Consider the following 22,377-nt stretch of genomic DNA (forward strand, 5'->3'; position numbering starts at 1 on the left):
TCAAGCAATAAACACGCAATTAAATGTCAATTCGTGTTTCAATGGTTCGTAAAGTAATTGGAACACAAGCTTAGGAGCATGTAGATTTTATTTACAAAGTTGAATTTCAATGGCTTGGATTTATTTGAGTTGAAATTCCGCAAAATATCAAAAGAGAGCGTTTGAAAAGACACTTATGCTTGTGAATAGAATTCGAAATTCATTAGTTTAGCATTTGTGTGTGCACTGAAATATCTGGCTTTGCCTCACGGCCAAGTTTTGTTTATATAGATTCGTACTTGGCAATTGAACTGCAGGAAATCCATTTTCTCAATGAAATCGATACAATTCAGCCGAAAGCGGCAGCAGTTTGCCACTTTGTAGATGCAACGAATTGAAAGCAAACGTTTAATTGAATTCAAAGCAAAAACCGTTTGGGAAAAGCCATTAAACACAACGGCATTTTGCTTGGTGAGATCAAAAGGAAATGCAAAAATATTGCGAAATACACTGGGAAATTGGTCGATAAACGGTCATTTCATTTGGAATTTATTGACGCCGAGTGCAGAGAATCTAAATGAGCTTCTCCGAAATAATTTCCATTAAAATCAACAACCACCACAAATGGCCAACGATTTCACTCAAACTCGGTGCGCTATAAATTGAAAGTGATTTCGTTAGAATTGCCATTCGACGACCAGGTAAACACAGCAGCAATTACGATTGAAAATTGTTCTTCCAAAGAGCATTCCCTTTGAAACTTCCCATCAACAATTTATCGCATTTGAGACCGAGTATTTAGATCTAAACTGTGCATCGAGTGGGTAAGGTTGTTTTTCTCACAATTTTTTTACGTTGCGAAAAGTGAAGCCACTTTTTTATCATCCGTTTGACGAACTCGTTTTTTTCTTTCGCATAATTTCCATTCATTTCATTTGGGATATTTATTTGGAACTTTTCGCCATGTGCAAATTTGTATTTCGTTCACTTTTCAACCGAAAAATGTTCGAAAAAAATGTTCTTCTCGATTTTGCTTTAGGTAAAGATTGTCTTGAATTTCGTTTACTCTGTGAAAAAAAGGACGTATAATTCAAATAGACTATATATAATTATGCTACAAAACCCATATTACATCAGTTTTTTCTCCCGTACGCACTCTCTCTCTCTCTCTCTTTCTCTCTATGAGTTAACTTCCAGGTAACGTCGAAAAAGGGTTTAGCAATGTTTTGGTTTATTAATTATTCGAGTGCTTTTTTCGTCGTTCTTTTCAATTATCCTTCGGATTTCGGTTTCGAATAAACGATTGCACAGCATTAATGTTTTCGTCTTTGAATTAGCGCAAATTATATGAACACTGAGCATTATCACAGCAATTCGGTACGTTTGAACCACCACCAAAGGTACAGTTGAACATGGTTCACGGCTGTACAAATGGCATCAGAGACAAAAGCGCCAAATTTATTCTAATCAGAAAATAATTGAGACGCTTGTCGATTTAGCGAGATAGATAGATAGATAGATAGATAGAGAGAGAGAGAGAGAGCGAGAGAGTAAGAAATCGTGTCAACAATATTTGAAGGCCCGAGATGACAGTCGACCCCATTTCAATTTGTTGTGTATACAGTGTACACATTTAATGGAACTGGTTCTTATAATGTTTTGTTCTGTCGCGTTCGGTATTCACTTAACGAAAATGATATAAGTAAACAAATTTACCGATAAAAAAAGAATGGACGTTAAAAATGATTGAATAAAATCCTATTACAATGACTTACTCATTGTTTTATTTAATATTTACCCGTTAACATTCATTTCTTTGCAATTCGGTGTATCTTTCGTGATGTTTTATGTACAATTCATTTTACTTGTTCAAGAAACAGATGTTCTCGAAATCGTTTTTTCTTCTTTTTAATATCGCAGCGCCTTGTTAGAATTGCTTCTAAATTATTGAAACAATAACACTGCACTTAGTGAAATGGTCATCAATGAATGGAACAGACGTTCTCTTTCTCCAAACACTTAATATCGTATTGAGTTTGAACAATGTCTCGATCGATGGAAAGGAAAAGAAAGTAATGCCCAAAGATTTATTGTGCTGTCATTTATATTTGCGGTAATGATGAGGGGAACCATGGAAAATTTATTAGCGCTGAAGTGTTGATTCTCCGAAAACATTTGTGATTTCTTGATAAGACTCAAATTTGGTGGTAAATTGATACCATTTTTCTTCGCCGCTTCGAATTGTATTGTATCGATTCGATGCCTAATTTGAATGGTGTCTGCAAACATGTAAACATCGCCCAAGCTGAATCGTAAATACAGCCAGAAATGGCGTGTTCAACGAACACTGTTCATCGATCGAAAATTGAGAGACGGAGATAAAGGCAACGTAAAAATAATAATCTTGGTTAAATTCTCGTTATTGTCATATTGATTTATTGGCCTGGCGCGGATATTCAGATGATTGAATTTATTCGACACATCGACGGAGGCGGAAAGTGAGAAAAAATAACAACGGTGCCGGATGTCATTTTTTATCATTTCATCCTAATTGTAATCATCGAAAGGCATACGGTACAATTCTCAATGAATTCAAACCGGATATTGAGACTGAACATGAGATGATATTCCATGAATTCATACACTCAATTCATAGCCAATTTCTAGATATTCCGAAAAATATTTTAGTTGTTAACGTCTTACAAAGTAAGTAAGCATGAACGAAACCATTCTCACGTTTAAAGAAACCCAACAGAAAAAAAACCACATGATGTGTTGTTGGTACATTGAGTTGTTGATGGTTGGTGTTGGTTTTTGTTTGAGTATTTGTGTCATGTTTTGGGTGCAAACAATTTTCGTTACTTGTTTTGGCAGTTGTCTAACTTCCTCGATGGGTTTCCACGTATGATGTCTAAAATGCTTCTATGCACTCAATAGCAGCTTGTTTGCTGAATTTGATTCGTTTCTTGGAAATTTTTCGTCTTTCACTTTAAACACGAAAACTATTCCACATTCCGATGTGCGCTGGCACACACACACACACACGCTTTATTTGAGCGATGGAACGTAGTAGCAAACGAAAACATGAAAATATTCTGAGATTCTTTGCAGTATTTACCGTGCTGCTCCTTTATCCCTTTCGTTTTGCTGTGTAACATATTTTCACTTGCATTATTCAATTGAGCCATGAAGTAGAAAAATTTGTTTCTTTTTTGTTCGTTTTTGTTGTTCCTAAAAAAATCACCGAAGCACAATGGTATCTTTTATTTTTCTTTCTCCATTTTATTTTCCATTTCGAATACTTCATGTCGAATTTGGACATTTCTTCTGTGTGATTTCCTTCGCCGTCACTTTCTATTTTTTCTGCTCCTTTCATCATTGCTCGCAGTTCTTGTTGGATTCGATTTTATTTTTCTTCATCGTTCTTTTTCTTTGGCCGTGAACAGAGTGTTGTGGATATGTTCGTGACCTGTTTTTTTTCTCTTCTTTCTTTCTCATCCTGCAACTGGCATATTTCTTTTCTTGCTTGTGTTTTCAAAGAAACAAGAGCATTTTTCCTTCGATTTTGTTTCATATGCAAGAAGGTAAGCATTTCAAGTTGAAACAGTTAAAAGCGACGAGGGAACTGAATCCGCATACCAAATAAAGTTGAATAAGAATTGCTGAGAGATATAATTCGTCGGAATAAAAACAAAACGAAGAAGGAAAAAAAATAATAATAAGAGAGTCGATCTTTCGACACACCGAAAAGTTTGAACGAACATCGACGGGCATTGTATACGTTTGAATACATTGAAATTACATTTGAATGTGCTTAATTTGCACGAATTTTTTCCTCCCCTGCCAAATCTTCGACATACATACTTTGATTGCTCCTCTTTATTGTTGTAGCAACTGCTTTTTTTTCCTTTCTCATTCTGTTTTGAAATCGTCTGCAACCTTGGAAATGTTCTGCTGAAATTGAATGCGAATGGTGAATGAAAACATGGGATGAATTTGATTTACCGGAAAATATGTGAAAAGTATTTTATTTAATATTTTTGTTTGCCTCAAATTTCTGTGTAGAAACAATTTAAATTTTAAAAATGGTCCTTCTCTACTTTCCGCTATGCATTTCCCTTCCGCCCATTTAATTTCTTCGGTTGCCTTTGTCTCAGTTTGGTTGACGATTTGCTAACAAGTTGAACAATACGGTTACACTTTGTAATTACAAACGAGGGCTGGCTGGCTAGCTGGCTCGATGTGAATGCTTCCGTCGAAACATTGAAATGAATAAATTGTTGAATTGAAAATTTTGCGTTGGGGCAACAAAAACGGAAAATCCAGCTTTCTGTTGAACCATTTACTTTTTAATAACGTAATAAAACAGATGCAAAACCCGCACCGAGATAATGGAATTTTCGTCAAGAGCTTCAACCTTTGATCCGGAAATAAGCCACATTCTCATTTGAACAAGAGAAAGGGAGCGTGAGCAAGAGAGGGAGAGAGAGAGGGAAGAGAGACGATATTATGTGGTTAGTGGGAAAAAAAGAAGCGATATATAGAGAGAGACAGGGCGTAAACAAAACGACCAACCCAAAATGCACCGCATTTTGAAGCGCAAATACTTGGTGTCGCATACACTGGCACAAAAATACATATTTATGCGACAATTTTGGGTAGAATGTTGTACCGTTTCATGATTTAATCAGCGCATCTATGCGTTTCACATCGATCGATCCCAAAATCCGACAATGTTAAAGAAGCCTGGCAGTGGTGTTTATCCAAACACAAAACACAAAAATTCTTTGTTAACAACATGCGACTCTAAGCCATAGTTTGTGATACACAAATCGTACACCGTCTGACTGAATTTGGTGTCATTTGATATTTGCTTTGTTCCATTCTGTGCCGTGGTGTGAATGTGGCCTGCTCAATCATGTAGACTTTGTCATATCACCCACACACGCACAAACTGAAACGTAGCATGTTCCGCAATCGGCCCAATCGCTCTCATTTCGTCAGTTGATACAAACCATTTTTGGAAAATGCCATTTCCAAGTGTCGAAAGGAAAACGGAGAAAAACCAATCGAAAATGGCAGCTTGATGGCATTACATTGTGTAAACGAGTGATTTTAAGGTAGATAACAGCATGATACTTCTATTTTTCCTGGGAAAAAAAGAACTGGTACGTACGTTGCGTATGATTACCAGCATATCGAATTGCGTTGAATTGATCAAAGTATGAAAGGAATCATCGAAATGCGCACGCATTACCCCAAACGAAACAAGAGCATCAGCACAACAGCACGAGTTCAAGCAGATCAGTGGTGCCAATATTCATAAAGAAAACAATTTGGCGTGTGCATATTTGTTTGTTGATTAATTTTACTTACCGACACAAATCCGTTTAGCATGTGTTATGTGTGTATGTGCGAACATTTACGCCCACCACCTTTGAAATCCAACGCAAATACAAGAGCAATGTATAATTTTCAGTGAAATTCAACCATTCGTTTCGATGGTTTTGCACGGCCACCAGTCGTACACCGTTTGGCTGAATAATTGCATGTGTTAAAAGCGTACGTGATGAAAAGTTCAGCACCTGGCCAAATACGCAGGCTTCACCATAAAATAAAAGGGTTTCAAGCAATTCAAACATCGCATTACATTCACAATCCTCTATTACCGGTTGACGTTTCGTTCACACAATGAGTATATGCGTACATAGCATACACCGTGTAAATGATGCGAAACCATACCAAAACACTTTTACCGCATTCAAAATGATAGAACGGAAGAGGGTGAGAAAGGCAGAGATAGAGAGTGTGAAATCCATATCAAAATCGAATCGGCTTCACGCACGAGGCACAAGTCTATGGCTGACAAAGAATAAAAGAAGCGGAACGACAAAAAATGGAGAAAAGAACGCATGATGAAACCGACAAAGATCTAATCAACGTACTGCAATAATAATCTTCATGAATGACAAACATATTTTCAAACCACTGAACTACATTTTCATAATGTGAAATTCACCATATATTCACCGAATGGTGCGTTCGCAGCTAATGTATATCTATCTAGTTTTTGTGTCGACATTCTTTCTCTCTCTCTCTCTCTCTCTCTCTCTCTCTCTCTTTCTGGCTCTTCCTCTGGCTCTCTCTTGTGCGCTATAGCCAGAAATTTATACGATAAGTAAATGGAAAAGACATGAATACAAATATCTAGCCGCTGTGCAAAATGTCAAGCGAAAAACGTGCAATTTATGTTCATAAAACGATACATTTAGATGACACTTTGGTTTTGAAGCTAAACTAGTGCCGTCGATGTTTTACCGTGTGTATTTTTGTACTGTGCAACAACATCTACCGTTACGGTTATTTCATCGTGGCGAACATCTAACCTCATTTCCGTGAATGTTCCAGGGCCTGGTTTCACATTGACGCCGTCCATGCGGTTTTTCACATCTTGTACAATTTCCGTACGATATTCTTTGCTTGGCATTATCGATCGGCCACCGACTGCAACATGAAAAGCTAATAATAAAGATATAAGCGTATGTCACATACGATATACATATATTCAAAATGGAATATTCATACAAAGAGGCGCGTGTGCGCGCAAAAACACACACACACACACACACACACAACTTGATCTCGTAAACAAAACACGATTCACACCGCAAAGCCAGGTAGCAAAGTGAGTAGTAAGAGCAGAGCTTAAAATTGGAAGAAATTCACGTTCAAGTGTCGAATAACTTATTACATCAGCGGAAGATGATGCGCCACATTTTGTACATTTTCCAATTTATTACCGCTAGCACAATTGTCTGGTTTGTTACACTTTTTTGCTCCATATTTCGATATGAATGTTGTTTTCTTTTTGGCTTTTCCTACAAAAATGTAGTTTACTTGGTCTATAGAATGAATTTATACGAAATGGCAATGAATAAAGCGAGAAAAAAACGTTGCCGATTATCACACAATGAAATGGTCGCTTGTCATTTTGTGTTAGCCCATGGGGTTATTTGCCCCGTGTTTCGATTGGTAAACTTTGAACCACAGTGAATGGCACGTGTGCATGGGCACGGGGCACACATTCCGTGTAGATTCTTTGTTCGGTGTTGATGTTAGTCGATGTTTCGTGATATATATGCGTTTGATGGCCGAGTCAAGTGCTAATAAATAATAGAAAAAGCCACTTCATCTCTCGATTTTTTCTCTCTCTAGCGTGTGTCAAAGACTTAAGAGAGCATTTATTTCGAATGATATGCACAATAGTTCGGGGATGTAGTGTTTACAAATTGAAGGTGACTGTCACTCGGTGACAATGACGAGAGCCACATCATTTGATCAGGTGGTCGTGGATATAAGTGGAACGCGGTTAACATATGTACATTGCGCTTTCGGATAATTTTTCAACATCATCCAATGGATTCAACATTAAACCTGTGATGCGTGCTTTGTCAATCTGTAAGAGTTTCATTATTTTTGCGGAGCGTGCATATTTTTTCATTCGCATTTACGCAACCAAAATTGAAACATGAGCTGCTTAAGAAATTGCTCGTTTCAATAGACACGCTACACATATTTGCATAATAACGGAGACTTGAATAAGATATATGACTTGGATCGCGCGTTTCTTTTTGTCTTCTTCTTCTCGCTTCTCCGCTACATTTTACCAGGAAAAAAATTCTCTGCCCATCTTCTACGATTCAATGCGTTCAGTCACCTTTTTTCCGTATCTCACACAAATATTCCTTTTGAGATGCGTGAAGCTTGAAGAGTTTCATCTCAAATGGATGAACAAAATTGAGACGTATTCAGGGAAATTTGCCATAGTGTGTGTGTGTGTGTGTGTGTGTGTGTGTGACAATGTACTGTTTTTATACATCGATGAACTGTGACTAGAAAATTAAAGTCAATGTAGTATATGCGTACTTTCAGCATTTTTTTCTCTACATCGCTTCTTCTTTCGATACTCCAACGATATTATTTTGGCTCGTTTGCCATTCCGAGTTGTCAGATTGACATCTGTGCACTGAATAGCGAATCCACCGGAATCTACACGTTATACACTTTATTTTGTGTACAATCAATTTATCATTGTCTCATGGCGTTGTGTTTTTAACATGCTAAAATATTGATGGTATCACGAGCGTTCGCTTGAACAAGAACAGAAATAGAAGCGCGCTCAATAAAATGGATGAAAAATTTATTCGGATAAAGTAGAAAAAAAAACGAAATAATCCCTATAATTAGAGATGAATTTTTAGATACTTTGTGAGATGGACACGATGAGATCTAAAGTTTGTATCAAACAATTTTTCTCATTATAGATTGATTTATCCGAAAGATGCCAGAATGAGCTATGCCCAAGGACACTGTTTGCATTTACTTTTGTATATATTTACTGCGTTAACTTTCATTCATCCAAGTCCAATCGCTTGACTTAACAATAGATCCAAGCCCATCGAGTTTCCAAAATGAAACACCAAACACCGAACGTTTCCATCCGCTCAGCATCATTGTTTTCGATGGCTTTAACAATCGACCAGAAGGTATGTATCGTTTGTTCAATTCATTGTACTAATAAATACAGTTATTTTATGCATAGAATACCATGCCCATTCGTGTTCCCGTCGAAGACTGTCGCATTAGATTTTTCAATCTCTTAAATTGAGCTCTATTTTGTTTGTGTTGTTGTTGTTGTTGTTGTTAATGTCTTTGTTTTACTTTCGATTTGTTTGTTATCCGAATATTTTTGCATCGTTCCGTCTCGATATATGTATATATATTTTCTAGCATTGGCTATAAGTGAATAACGACTTGCAGGAGAGACTGCCCGTTCGCTCGTTCGCTCGCTCGAGCATTCATTCAGTACTTGGCAAACCGAGTTACCGTCATTGCCAGAATCGAAAAGTAACATTAAGTTTTCTTTTTTTTCACGCCTTTCGAATGTAAGCAATGCTTATCCAAGCAGTGCTGCGCTGCTGTCAACCATTATGAAACCAGGAAAATCTCAGTTCAGCATTCTGGCATATTGCTTTGCATTCGTTTGCGTACTCGTTGTGTTCGAGTGAATAATGCAAAAGTTCACATTTATCTCCATCTCTTGGATCAACTTCTCGTAAAATAAACAACAACTTCTTTTCTATTTTCGTTATTTATACCAGTGAAATGTGTTTTTTCTTTCAGCATTCGCATTCAGCGAATTTCTGGAGCAGTTTTTTCTCTACTTGTGCAATTGAATGCCAGAGAGAAGAAGTGGGAGAAGGACAGAACAAGAGAGGGAAAAAAGCATCGAATCGAGATTGGTGCTTCGATTTAAGCTCATACCTTTTCAGAACAAGCCATAAACATAAAAGAGCAACTAAATACGCTCGCCCGGATCAACCTCCAATAAAATTGCTTTTTTAATTTATTTTAAATGGAATTTTTCCCATTGTTGTTGTTATTTTAATTCCGAATTGGAATTGAGCTGCATCGACACATTTGTGAAATGCGAATTGTTGCATTCAATTTTGTGCTCGCGGATTTTACCATATACTACTTCCGACGGCATTGAAAAATGAAATAGATCGCAAACAAGAGGCGAAGAAAATGAAGAAATCCAAACAGGACAGAGATTATGTATTTTTTATTCTGCAACCCATTTACAAGGATGAAGAAAGAAAAAAATACAGACACACACACGCACACACACACTGTTTACTTGGAAATGGTGCTCCTTCCGTGAAACGCTTGAGAATGCGCAAACTTGTTACTCAAACCGATTTTAATGGCCTTTAATTTTCCTTCAAAACTTCAACGAAATCAAATTACAATTGATGAAGGTTGTACGGCAAATAACGACAAAACGAACTCGCTTTTCTTATACTTTACTCGTTGAAGACACATTACAAGAAATAATTTAAAAGTTTATTTCCTTATCTGCATTTTTCTTTTGTTCAGCTATTATTACTCGTTGCGATAATATCAGCGTCCGTAGTGAATTTCCATTAAAATGAAAATTGTCCACAGGTAACAAAAATATCGTGTTGAAATTAAGTTGAAGAGTAAGAGTAAGAGTGAGAGAGAGAGAGAAGGAGAGAGAGGGAGAGAGAGGGAGAGAGAGAGAGAGAGAGAGAAGAGAGTGGTCGAAGAAAATGTTGAAGTAGATCAAACAGTTGTCGGAACCGCCCTCAGCAGCAGCAGCATACTTCACGCGATAAAATTACACATTTAGCATGAAAAATCAAAAGGTTAGCAAAGGCGACGATACGAGCGGCATGCAAGAACATAAAATAAACAAACAAACGGGAAAACGAACAAAGTCGTTAATGCAATAAGGAAAACAGATGAACCATTCCAGCTACCGTTTTTTGTTGTTGTTGTTGTTGTTGTTTTTGTTCCAGTGGCTACATTTTATTCTGTCTTGATGTTGCTTTCGTCGATGTTTATTTTCATTTGGCATCGACTGTAAAATAAGCAAACCGAAGAATGCTCGAAAATACATCGTTGCTGTCAATGAATTATACATTCAATTTGCTGTATTTGATTAGTGGTACCAGTCAAGTTTTATTTCCTCGTTTGTTCAGCAAACTTTCTCCAATTTTTTTTCCTGCTCTTCTATTAGTTTGTTCCAGTCACTGCGATTGGGTCACATGCTGTCACTTTTCTCGTGCAGCTCGTTTATTTATTTATACATTTTACCGTAGTAATTCGTCACCCAATTGGTATCATACAATGGATATATGTATTGTTGGTGTGCTCCAAATTATAGTGCACATTTTGCTGAATGTCGCTTCTGCATTTAATCGATCGCTTGATCACACGAAATATGATGTGCCAAAAAATGCCACTCGTATTTTTCTCATTTTAATTGGAAATTTTCTGGCGCAAAATGAACTCAACATCACGAGTTCTACGAATGTCGCAGGACAATGTAAGTGACTACAAGAGAAAAGTAAACGACTAACGAGCTTCGGGCTCGTAAATTTATCCCTGTCGGTTTTTTCCCACTTTTTTTGAAAGCGGGAGCAGTGCAAAACAAAAGTGCATACCCGTTTAGTGTTCATGGAAAACGCCAGAGAATAGATTTACTGGAGCAAGCGACTGAAATTATGGATACGGCATAGCAGGCAACATTACGAAAGAGAGAGAGAGAGAGAGAGAGAGAGAGAAGAGAAAAAAACGCATGTTAAGAGCAGAGCAACTGGCACAATCGAGAAAAATCATAAAAATCAACATTACAACGGGATTTATCAACAATAAATCAGCATTTTACCAACGACTACGGTGACGACGATGCAATGTACACGCCTCAAACCGTGCACTGCCATCATACGACAAACCATACGGATAAAAAGAGCGTCTCATGCAGCGAAATGGCGAATACAAAACACAGCAATTTCGATGATAACTGCTGGCTGCTTGTTTATTGTCTTGACCCTTGAGAGTTGATGTTGTTGTTTGGTTTGTTATGCTTCGATTGTTCTGTTCTACGCTGTTTTCACTTGCTTCCACCTCTCCCTGCGTTTCAGAAGAGAGCATTCGAAACGAGAGCAGAAAAAAACCGTTCATAATATGAATCGGGCTAATATTGCTCTGGCATTCTCTGACATCGCTGTCACGAGAAGTGGGCGTATGCTCTTGTCAGTCCTTACATTGTTTTTCCAGGTTATGCGAAATCGAATGACAACATATTATGTTGATTGTTCGAAGAAATCAACATTATTTTTTGTTAAACCAACACATTGTCTCTGGTAACCTCGTGTGAACTTTTTTTTTGTTCGGCATCTGTCACATGTCTTGCAGTCACTACAAATTCGTCTTCGTTGATATTATGCCCTTATTTGATGATTTTCAGCACGTAATATTTGAAGTTTTTGGCATGTTAGTGAATTTTTGGTTTCTATAGAATCACATAGATACATTTGACACGTAATTTTCTGCAATACGTTCTGGAATCCAGCAGAAATGTTGAGATTGAACAATATTCTCAAGAGAAAGGATTGTGCTTGACACCGAGAACAAAGACACATTTTCAATAATCAAATAAATGATGAACTGAAAAGTAATGCATTGCATTGCATATTCCAACTTCATGCATTTAAATTGCATTTTTCTTCGTTACCTGCAATGCGACGCGCAACAACGGTGGGAAGTCGCTTCAAAATCGAAAAAAATACGGTGTTAAGCAAATATTAATATATCTTCTTCTATAGTCATGCTGTTTATTATTGTGAACTTTAATAGCCCCACAGTATTGAGCAAAATAAAGTGCTAGCCGTGCGTTGCTCAAGAGCATGAAAAAAATAGCTTTGAGCAATGATGATTCAGTTGTAAACAACACAGATGATGATTTGATGAATTCCGATACCCCATCTGCAGGTAATCAAACGCATTTTGAAAAGCTGTTAACTACAACCTGTAATTCGAAAGGTTACAGGAAACAGAAAAAGTCTATGCGCCATGAAATTTTTGTTACTACCGCTGAATTCTATTGAAAATTGAAAATTCTCACTCAATTCCATGTTCGCCAACTCTCATATGTTCGTCAAAAGTTAGTTTTTCTAATAATTAATAGACACACTCAACGCAATTACTATGCGGTTGTTTTGAACTGTGTCAGAGCGGGTTCTTTTCAGGTGAACTTCATTAACTCATTCGAATTTACTTCAAAACCAATGGTCGGGTATACCGAAATCAAATAAACAGTCAACACGTGCCAAAATTCTCAGCCAAATTACGGCGAAACGTTATTCAGTCCCGTCCCAATGTATGTGAATGAATGAAAATGTGATGAAATTCATTTTTATAACAGCCACTTTGATCCATCTCAGATATTTCCTGGAATGATTCTATGGAATTGTTTTCAAATGAAACCGTCTATATACTTATGAAGCTATTTCCATTCCCCTTTGAAAATGATGAGTGAACGAATCACATTTATTTTAAAGAGAAGCTTGTTAAAACATACATCAGGTTTTATTTTTTATGCATAAAAATAAGCATGCTCTTCCTTCCGTTTTGCTGTCGGCCGTTGAGCGAAAAAAGCAACACGAAAACAACTTGAATGTACTGTACACTCCTTGACAACAATAACAGCAACAGCATTACAATTTACAGCCACGGGATTGCATTTAATATTTAGATCAACATTTAATATGCATAAAGTTTGACGAAAAATGTTTCCTCTCGCTTGCTCCCAAAGACTTTTAGCCATATGGTTCACATTTTGCCTCGAATGAAACGCCGTAAATATGAGCACATCTCTATAATATACGAGCATATCAGCCTTATAGTTTGGTTACAAAGTCATGTTTTTTGGAAACTGTCAAACGTTTCAGCTCAACATCGTCATCGTATTTCACTCGCATTTTTTTTCCCATCTACACTCTTCGTTTATGTGTATAGGGTCACGGCCATCGTCAGTAACGTTACGTTCGCACGCACATTTTTGTTCATATCTCTTCAAAAAATATATAAAACTCATAGTTTCTTGAGTGCATATGATAAAGCTCCCCAAGACCAATAATTCCAAGTTTTAAATTTTTGTTTATCACTTGTGATCACGGAGATATAAATGTTTAAAGTCGTCAGTAACGTTACATATTTTTGGAAGTGATTTTTGGAGTTTTTTTTCACATTTTCGAAAAAATGAGCAAATATAGCAATGTAATTTTCGGGTCATAGTCAATAGTTCAAAGATAAAGAATCAAAGTGAAGATATAAATCACAGTTATGCTGAAAAAAATATTTTTGGTGGAGCTATAGTGTGTAAAGACACGAAAAAATTGTCAGTAACGTCACACTTGCGAATTTGTCAATTTTGTCAATGAAAAAAAACAAGATGCGCCAAAAAAATGTTATTTCTGTTAGCTGAATATTAAAATTTGAACCTTTTTCTTTAAGAATATGTATTCCGTGACCATAGGCTGATTCTTCTATACGGTACTGATTCCAAAAATAAAGAGCTTTTAAGTTACTTTGTAATTTGTATACATTGTGTATGCGATGAATGCCACATATGTTTTAATGTTCGGCGTTAGAGCAAAATAACGGAGCCCCTGATCCGCCATTTGTGTACACTTGCGCGAAAGTGGCAGGAAATTGCACTTTTCAAAGGGAAACTGATGCGAACGCGTGTGTTTATATCATGCTTATGATATCGATTACTCTTTTTCCCTTTTGTTCATATCAAATTGGTCGCATAATGCATAACAATCGATTGCTAAAAAATGGAAAATCGCTATTAATCTCAACTCACTTGAACAGACTGAGGAATTCATCCCGGCGCGGACTTATGAATGCCTTACGGTCCGGTTTTCTTTGTAGCTCATTTTAGGACTATTTAACATCCACTCTCTATTTTAGGGAATTTCCCAAGGTTGACAATTGGTTTCGTTCAACACACACACACACACAATGTTGTTCATCCGTGCCGATGTGTACGATCACACTAAAATACACCAAATTATTCACCATTTATATCTATTTTTATTTATGAAGAGATTAAATAAACACATCCACTATACTGTAATCGTATTTGTTTGCATTTTTAATGCGTCTTACTACGCAGTCAAACTGTAAAGGGAAAGGAAAATGACATCACTTAATATTTACAGTGGAATGTCAGTTTAATAACCAATTTCCATGTGAAAACAGAAAATTTCGTAAACACACAAAGTTCATGGCAATGAACATACCGGCAATGATGTGTAAAGTGTCTGATGACAATCGAGCTAATCGTTGACAATATGGTGTAAGGGCAACATCCATGTGCGTACCCAAAAATGAGTTTGTTGACTAATTTAAAAGGTTTCGGACAATGGCTTCGCTTTGTACAGGAATTCAAATTACATCATCGACGCAAAGACCTTGCATGTAAATTTTCCCCCATTAAACTTGACAGAAACGTTAATGGAGCCGAAAAAAGCAAGTAATCGTTGGGTCGAATGTTTTCTTTTTAGTTATTTTCACTATATTGCCGAAAATTGCTTTGTTAACCTTGTGCGTATATCGTTGTCGTTGTCGGTTTGTGTTTGTGTGAAGAAAGTGTGTTGTCCCAAAAGATTTCGAAATGAGTTTTTCCAAGGGGCCGGTCGAACACACTATTTCGTTCGGATAGTTCATTAATACGAGGCAAATGCCAGCCATAATACCAATCAATTGACAGGTTCGGAGTGAATTTATGCGTTGACATTCTTTTATACGGGTGTATGATGTTAACCGTTAACAATTGTGTACCGAAAAACTTGTTATATAATAGTTTCGAGGTGTTTTTTTTCTGCTACTTTTTTCCCTTCCGTGCCCCAATTAATGTTCATTGAAATGCGTACACAATGCTTGCGAAACGAACATGAATTGGTTCACTTACCTGCGACAAATATGCTTTCAATATGTATGCATCGCACATGCTATTTCATTGGATAAAAACAACACTGTAAATGGCAACACTACAATTTATGAGCTCAAGTTTAATGGTAATCCCAGTTTTAAGTGTTTACGAAAGCTTTACAAATACAAATAACATTTACGGACGAACAAACAAGTACAAAAAAACCAGACACACTGTGCAAATAAAGCGAGAGCAAAAAGTGTATGCGACAATGTTGTCATTGAGCTAAAAGATGCTTGCACCCAATTTTACACATCGTGCTCTTTTAATTTGTATTTTATTTACTAAACGAAATTGAGACATGTTGACGGCAACACTCTCTATTCAATTCCATTTAGCTTAGCATCATAGTGGCTGCTACACAACGTTGTGGCAATAGAAAATTGTCTAAATCACATAAAATGTGCACATTCGATTCACATTTGGAACTTAGGCACAATGAATTTATGTGATGTCATTTTGGGAAATGTTCGACATTGTCGTTGCAACAGCAACTTTTAAAGTAGCTTACATATTAGAGCCAGAAAAAAAAACTCGAATTTAACTCTCATAACTTATAACTACTTACAAGCATACTCGAAAAATTTTGGAAATAGCCAAATTCTATCCGAAGAAGATAAAAGTAAACACATTGACGCAACAAATGCCGTGCTACAAATAATAAATAAATAAATAAAATAGCATAAATTACATGATTTAGGTATGCGCAACGGCATTCAAATCGACTTTTCCAAACATGTGTAGAATGTGGCGAAACACAGCACTGTATATGCATACTAGTAAGAAGCATAAAGGCAGTAGATTGTTGTGGTTGTGTGTGCACTTGGTGTATAGGGACGATATGTGAGTTTATGGGTTTTGTCGGTGGCTGTAGGTGTAGGTCGGATGGGCGATGAGGAACATGCTGAAATAAATATATTAAAATATTTCTCTGTCGACGGAAAATTCATCTTTTGAATCACACATAATTTTAACTTTCAGCATCGAAGCGATAATGGGTGAATGTGTGAGGAAGAGAGAGAGAGAGTGGTGCCCACTTCGGATATTGTGTGTGGTTTTTCAACGATGTATTACGCAATATATTGCTGGATATGTTAATATTACGCACCTTCTGCAAAATGAAACCACAGCCACCTTATTTTGTTGCCTCATTTTAAATTCACCTTCATCATGAGCCTGGCACAAAAGACAGCCTTCAACAAAAACACTTACACACACCCACGCATCATGAAACTGCAAACAATTTGACGTGTGCAAAGAAAAATAGTGAAATGTTTTACTATACGGGTTTTTAGATACGCACATAATGCGAGCGTGTGTGTAGATGATGTTTTTCTGAAACTTCATTTTCACTAGTTTGGTATGCGGAACAAAAGTTTCCTCATATTCGTACCAAACGATAAATAACATGAGGAATTTTTTCGGTACGGAATGCAACGGAAATCAAAAAAACTCTTAAACTGAAAATGGTTCAAGCAAATGTTTGTGCTCTTACTTTGTGTTGATATACTGACAAAATTACTCTATTTTCTATTTCGGTGTTCAGTATATGAAGGGAGAAAAAGTCCTGAGCAACTAACTATACGATAAACTATTTAGCATACACAACGCTTATCGAAACCATATCGTATAACATGTGAACAGACAAAAGCATACCAAAATCGAAAACTAACAGCTCAAAATAACAACAACAATGTATATTTAGATAACAAACTTTTTACTGTAACAAATGGACGTGAGAGTTTGTGTATACGCATTAAAATTCAAGAGAGAGAGAGAGAGAGGCAAATATATATTTAAGTTTCTGCCAAATAATTTAAATAAATACATATATACGGGGAAAAAAGTCTGAATGTAACCAGCCAACATCGAAACAACATCTATTGCCATGCAGTAGCTTATGCTTCGATTCACTTTGCCTGCTTTCGGGCTTCGAAGTGCATGTGTGTAAGCAAATGTACGTGATTTACGAATCGTATAAACATGTATTTGTTGGCCTGAAATCCACAACGTACAAAAATGTAATCATCATCATCAGTTTAAATTATATTTGGAAATTTTAAAATCATCAACGCAAAATTTACAACAGCGTTGTATCGTTTGCGGTGTTGGGATCTTCTTGGCGCTGGACTGGATGAATGCCCAACCACTTTAGCAACTGCTCGAATTTACGTTCGGTTATCACCGAATGTAATATACTAATTAGTACATATACAACACATTTGTTTCGTTTTCACTTGGAATTGGTGAAACTTTAAATTTGATTACCTGTCTTCAGTTGTATTGGTGTTTCATTTGCAATGCGGTTGCAGCGCAGTATACTGAAGCGACCAGATGAACAACAGTAACCAAAGCAAACAAGCAGCTTATCGGGGTTTCAAATGTATTTTTCAGTATTTGTTTATGAAATTTCACTGATAAACAAAAGTAATTCATCAAGTTAATCGAATACAGAAACTTTTTACCAGCGCCAAATGGCTTAACGTTGCCTCCAAAAATCTTTCTTACAATTTTATTCATCGAATAATTTGAATATGCCAATCTAGAGTAATCATTGGCTAAAAATTTCAATATTGACTTGTTTCCTTGTTTCGCTTCGTTTCAAATTTTCGCCTCAATTGTTGATCCATTGAGATACGACATTTGGAATACTGAATGCTGTAGATACTGGTAAAAGTTTTCTACCGAACACACTCGAAACTCCATTAGTAAATATTTGAATAACGACTTGAATGGTGTATGTTCAATATTCATACTCATGAGAGTTATGGTATTTTACGAGTGTCGACCAAAAATTCATGGCAAAATATTATCTGTTAGAACAACGCTTCGATGTTTGGGTGGACGTATTGCTGTGCGAATGAATTTCCATGCATCTAACCGAAGAATTAGTTGCATCATTGATTTTGTTAAATTTCCAATCACACCAGATGCAGGTGAGCAAAACTACGCATTTTACATAATTCACACACGGAACAAGTGCTACAAGCTTTTGTTTTCGAATCCTTTCCATATTATTTCCGCATAAATTGTGCATATTTATTAACACTCGTAAGGTGTAATGTTCACTCGAAACAAAACCAAATTCGAAACACTTCAACTTTAGCCATGGTCAAAAATTGAATGCACTTATTCTTGGGCCAATCAAATGTACGAGTGCACAGGTATTTTCTTTCGTAGATTTTCCATATAATTGTTTGTGCATTCCCATAATCGATTGGCATGACAAATTCGATTAGCATTTTGCAATGTTTAATCATTTGGAAAATTGGAATGGAAAAAGTAGTTTCTTTGCATCGTAGCTATACCATGTGTTTCGAACGTGGGCCGAGTCTTCATTTGCATGAGCATATAAATTCACGTTGCCTTAAATCAGGCTGTTTGTTTCTATACAAGCCATAAATTTCGTCTTTAATAAATATTCGATGAGCCAACGTCGACTTTTCCCTTCATTGTATGCATACAACACAATGCGAAGGCAAAGAAGCATGCTATTTATGGAATGGCATGCTTGGTTAGTCGATTGCCGCTGGAGGAAATCCACTCACAAAAGAAGCACCTACCAAATGTTCAACTATTATGCCAAATCGAAATCTGTAAATTAAACAAAAACACATAGCAAGAAGCATCCGAAGATTGGGAAGGTGACAACAGTTTGAGAATTTGAGAGGGATTTTTCCAACTCATAAAATTTAAAATTCACCAAAAAAAAACGCAGCCTATATCAACACAAAAGCATAGGATTTAAAAGTTATGATTTTCTCCGAATTTCACTCGAAAAAATCCTAGGTAAATGTATCTATTTATCGAGAGTGACACATTGAAACGGAATCAGTGTTTGAATCGAATTCGATTAATTTAAGGTCGGAAGCATTGAAATTGAAGTGTTGAAACTTTTCACCAAAAAAAATCGATACCTTTCCTTCTGGGCTCACCACATTTCCAAGGACAAAATCCGACAAGGAAATAGTGAATGGTAAAATAAATTGAATCATATGGGACATACGATTTTTGCCGAAATGATACCAGGAATGGGCAAACAATTGGCCAATAAATGTGCTTTGATTTGTCCAAAAACATTGTGATGGCAATTTTCCAACGAAAAGGCCGAATAGGATACCGAATTGATTATACGATATTATGCGAGCATGCCAACATTCTCTGTATTCATTTAGTTTGATGTTTGATTGCGGCATCATCTATTTGTAATGCATAGCGCAGGTTGGCAACATCGGCCTATTCCATCACCGAAATTGTTCCGATGAATCATAATTCAATTCTCAGTGGATATAATGTATGTGGGCCGGAGAGCATCAGAGTCAGTAGCAAAATGCATACTGTCCATTCATGAATAATTGACGATACTTGGGCTAGATGTTCACTCATTCCGAATCTCTCGCACTCTCTCTCTCTCTCTATCTATCCATTTTCCACAGAGTCTCTCTGTCATTTGATGCATGGCATTTTGTAGTCAAGTACATACACTTGCACACACACACACACATACAGCATTTATTTTCCACATCGAAACCGAAGTGAGCACATCACCAATTCTCCGTGTTTTTGTACGGATTGTGTGCGATGCCGAGCCAGTACAATGGAGAGTCAATCCATTGTCATTGCTTGAGGTTTGGATAAACATAGATAACCATAATTTATTAAGGACTACACTAACTGCACCGACACAGATAATAACATGGTCAGTATATACCGCACAAATTGAAATTGAACGAAACCTAATTATTTTATGTTATCAATATTTTATATGGAGTTTGAAGAAAAACAACAACAAACGAGATGATCATCAATGCGACACAGTGACCAGCAAGCCAACAAATGGCTTAGCACTGATTGAGCTTTTCAAACTATTTTCGGAATTGTGCAGACAAAAGTATTTTTTTAAGCAAAGAGTTGGTTTTTTTCTTTCGTTGTTGCTATTAAACTCTAAAACTTTTTGCCTGTTAATGCCGACCAAACTCATTCATAACTTAGAAAAAGATGCCATAAACCTTTTTTTTGCCACAGAAAAAATAAACCTTCTTTGCATGGCAGACACACAAACCTATTATTTTCGTATTAGCGTGGAAAAATGTGAACGACAAAAACGAGACCGAACAAATTAAAATCAAGAAAAAACATTTATTTTTTCCATGGTGTGTGTTTTTTCTCGTCCTAGCACAACATTCCCATGTCGTACGAACCGACAAAGCAAAATGCACAACAAATTGTCCGAAAGCGTGCGCTGTTCGAAACAGAAACTCAGATTACAAACGAGATATGCGTCGTTTATGAGAGACATTTTTTTTAAATTGTTCAATTTTTTTTCCCTGCCATTCGGTCCCTTTTTTTCCGTTTGCCCTCTTTGCTTTGCATGTTTCTTGCCGTTTTCGTGCGCACGATGGAAAATATGCTAGGGCCATTTGTTGAGCGTTTTTGACGAATATCCAAAAATTACCGTCGTTCTTTTTTGTCTTGATTTCAGTTCGGTTTTGGTTGCCACTGTTTTTTTTTTTATTGCCATTTTCGCATACGTATCAGTTATTTGAATTGTTGTTGTTGCTTATGTCACTTTTTTAGCCGACATTTTTCGTTTTGTTCTCTTCTTGTCAACCAGCTCAGCGTGGTTCAAGTCAAATAAAAACAAGCGCTTGGTGAATGAAGAAAAAGTCGCTCATTTTGTGTGTTGTACAAAGTTTAATATATGCATAGCCAAAGGAGCAACAGCACTGAAATATAATCGCGTCATCTGCACACACACACACACACACACACACACAGAGAGAGAGAGAGAGAGAGAGAGAGAGAGACGCATACTAACAAAGTACAACAATAAGCCACAGCAGCGACAGCAAGCAGTCCTGGAAGAAAGAATCGCAACAATAACATCAAATTGTCACAAACACACGAGAAAAAAGTGTGTGTTAGAAAGAGAGAGAGAGAGCGCAACACTCAACCATCGATTTTTCTTTTTGTTTTTGTTTTCGTTTCACAAACGAAAAGTTTCACATACTTATGCCACATTTGCGTATGGAAACGCTTTTTTCTGCTTGAGTTTTATTTTCGTCATGGAAATACACGAGCGAAAAGAAAAAAACGAATGAGCGATTGCAATTGTTGAGCGCCAAGCAAAATTCAAACTTAGCACATTTCGATGTGGCAGAATGATGAAAAACTGTCTACCAGTGGAATGAATATGGTTACATGTTTATGCGATGTGTGGATGGACTTTTTTCTCTCCTCTCCTCTTTCTTGGCTATGGGCACACCATCAGCTGTGACAGAATGTTCTTTTCTAGCGCAATTTTTCCATTTAAAACAAACTATGTGTGAGATTTTGACATGTAAAATTGAACCGGCGGGGGAGAATGGGAGAATGAAAGGAAAGAACGCAACGGGAACAATTTGATTTGACAAAAAAAACTCGTAGCTTTGGTCGTCATCAAATCATTCAGGCTGTGACAGGCTGTGCCACCGTAATGCTCACTTTTTCACATCGAACATGTGCCAACCCATGATTTTGACATTGTTTTAGGTGTAAACTACTTTCAGAAGCAGTGAAAACAATATGTACCATATGGTGCTGATGATGACAATTGCAATGCATAGAGATGACCGGAGCACCGAACATTTGAATTGGGAATTTCGCCGAAATTCTATTGGTTTTGGCTGTATGTCACATGCAGGCATCGGTTTTGTTCAACTTTTTGGTTGCATTTTCAAGTCATCCACCATCCTGAAAACTTTATGGTGGCCGAATTATTTTCGTTATGGAAATGCAAGTCAAATTTTGGACGCGGCAGCAAACTTTGCTTACAAACGGAACACAAAAAGAGAACGATAGAGGGATAGAGAGAGAGGGAGAGAGAGCAAAAACGGCTATATTGAGCATTTCGAATGAGTTATTACTTTTTTTATGGCTGCACTTCAGCCAATGGGTGTCATCTGCTTGGTGTTCCACGTCTTTAATGTCATTTGATGTTCGTCAGTTTCATCATTGGTTTAGTGCATATCGATCATAGCGCTCGATGA

This window comes from Sitodiplosis mosellana, unplaced genomic scaffold (assembly GCF_009176505.1).
Source record: "Sitodiplosis mosellana isolate CC-2019 unplaced genomic scaffold, AAFC_SMos_1.0 Smas_scaffold_1, whole genome shotgun sequence".
NCBI classification, from domain to species: Eukaryota; Metazoa; Arthropoda; class Insecta; order Diptera; family Cecidomyiidae; genus Sitodiplosis; species Sitodiplosis mosellana.